Genomic DNA, 2,855 nt, shown 5'->3' on the forward strand with positions numbered 1-2,855 from the left:
GTTGCGTGTATGTTTGTTTTAGTATAGTGCGTGTGTTTATTTTTGGAAGTTCATTGTAAAAATTGTAATCGTGACGGGATAATGGAATGAAACTCAAAACCACCACCTTACGGTGGTGGCTGCTGCCTCCTGCCGCCACCAGCCGCCGTGTTGGGTGGCGGTGTGCCTTGTTGTGTTTTGGCTAGTTTGGAGATGCTTGGTCAAATGGGCCCAATAAAACCCTAATGGGCTTAATGATATTCTAGTGGGCCTAAGAGGCCCAATAAAGCCCTAATTGACCTAAAATCCCAACAAATTGATAAATGGGCTAGTATTTGGGTTGGAAAACCCTAATGCCAATAAAACCCTAATTTGGGGAATTAACCGGGACACACGAGAATTATTTAATAACTTGAGATATTAAATAATAATCATTGGCAAAGATTAATCTAAGTGATATTGGACTTACTGGATTAAGTCCTTAGAGGATTAAGTCCTTAATGGGTTAAGTAGGAAACTTAACCCTAATCATCATTCTATGTGAAACCCTAATTTCACTTGGGTTTATTGTTGGGCCTCTCTATTGGGCCTTGATGATTGGGTCATTAATGGGCCATCCAATGTCAAGCAATTGGACTAGAATAATTTAATGGGCCTAGGGTAAGACCCATGTAAGGGGTTTGGGCCCAATTTGGAAAATTGGGCCATAGAAGGGCCATAGTCTGGGCCTTAATGATTATATGAGGTTGGGCCTTAGAATAAGACCATGTATAGGCTTGGGCCCAATTTGGAAAATTGGGCCATATGTTGGGCTTTTATTCCCAGTTGAATTTGGGCCTATGGGTTAGGCATTGGGCTTTAATAAAGCCAACCTTGGGGTAATGCAGTAATTATCCAAGGATGCACTTGTGGTTATGTGTTGGGACCCAATTATTAATTGGGTGTTATTTTGGTGTTGAGAGTTCGGGAATCTATCATCCAGCAGCTGGGGTTGAGTCTGCGGAACTTCAGCAGTGTAGGATTGTGTCTACGGGACTTCAGTAGTGCCAGGTGAGTTATCCTCACTATATCAACAGGGTCTAAGGCACCAAGGCCGGCCCTTTATGGATTGTATTCGGATTATTGCATGTTATGCTTACTAATTTACATCCTGGTAGTTAGGATGGTGATATGCTATGCTTTAGTGATCTGGTTAGGTCGATATCCTGGTATATAGGATGAAAATTTGTTAGTGACCTGTTAGGTCGATATCATGGTTATGGATTGTTGCTATGCTTTGTGATCTGTTAGATCGGTTTGACTGTTAGATATATATACATGCTAGTTTTATATGATATCTATGTGCACATGATTGTCCTGGTTATAGGATGATGCTATGTTAGTGACCAGTTAGGTCTGTATCCCGGTTATTGGGATGTTGCAATGATTAGTGATCTGTTAGATCGGTTTGACTGTTATAGGATGTGAACTAGCGTATGATATTTATGTGCACATGTTTGTTTGACTGGGGGGTTGGGTTGAGGCGGTCCTGCTTTGTGTTGTAGGCCAACATACCCAGTGAGCGGTCCGGATAGGCTGTAGGCCCTGCGAGGCGGTCCAGTCATGCCGAAGGCTCGGGAGCGGTCCAGATAGGCTGTAGGCCCTATGAGGCGGTCCAATCAGGCTGAAGGCTCATTATGCATGTTGTTATGTATTTGTTATATGATATGATTATATTTGTATGGCGTTGGTATCTTGGGGAAACTCACTAAGCTTTGTGCTTACAGTTTTAGTTTATTGCTTCAGGTGCTTCAGATGTCTCAACAAGGCGAAGGCGTGGTCGTACACATCCTCGTGTTTTGGACTTATGGTCTCTGGGAAACTCTGATAATAAACCATTTTGGAAATACAAGTGTAATACTTATTGGTCTTGAAATGTTTTAAAAAGTTTTAAATTGGTCTGATTTTTATGGGTGTTACATTTGAAAACCCTAATGTCATGAAACCCTAATTTTGGAGTTGGTCGGGACTCGTATTGAAACTATTAATTAAACTTAAAATAATACTTAATAATACCCCTAAAATTAACGTAATGCAATATTGGGATTAAAAGATTAAGTCCTTAAAGGGTTAAGTGTGGAAAACTAACCCTAGTTATCATTTTATGTGAAAACCTATAGAATCGATAAGCTTTATTTTGGACAATGATCGGGCACGTATTTGGACTATTTATTGAGTTATTATTTCACCCGAGAATGACTAAGTCAAACCTTAATTAGTCCTACCCTTAGGTGATTAAGTCCTTAATGGTTTAAGTGTTCTTACTTAACCCTAATCGTCATTTCATGTGAAACCCTAATCGTCATTTCATGTGAAACCCTAATCGTCATTTCATGTGAAACCCTACTCGTCATTTCATGTGAGGTGGTCACTATTGCAAGTGACTATGACCTGTAATCGGGTATTGACTCAAGTATCTTCTTGTAGGTGATTGGAAGTGAGTTGAAGCTGGTAGAGTCCGTTATTGCTATAGTGGTTATCTGAACGCACATCGAGGTGAGTTTCGCCTCACTGTACCCATGGGTCGAAGGCACCAATGCCGGCCCACTAGTTTTGGTTATCTGGTAGTAGAGGGATGCCCTAGGGTCTGTATATAGTCATATAGGATATACTGAGGACTCTATATCTAATCTCTCTTACCTGTTCCTTGTTTGGTTGTGGTTCTAGGGTAGGATCACCTGTCCGGGTGACTATCTCGCCTCTGAGTATAGACGGCCATGCATTCCGTGGATTATTGATACTTAGTATATTGTTATGCGGTAGTGATATGTTAGATCTGTGTTCTGGTATTGAGTATGTTGTCATGTTGTAGTGATTTGTTATATCTGTTTCTTGGT

This window comes from Lactuca virosa, chromosome 2, assembly GCF_052849685.1.
Source record: "Lactuca virosa cultivar CGN04683 chromosome 2, Lactuca_virosa_CGN04683_v6, whole genome shotgun sequence".
Lineage (NCBI taxonomy): Eukaryota > Viridiplantae > Streptophyta > Magnoliopsida > Asterales > Asteraceae > Lactuca > Lactuca virosa.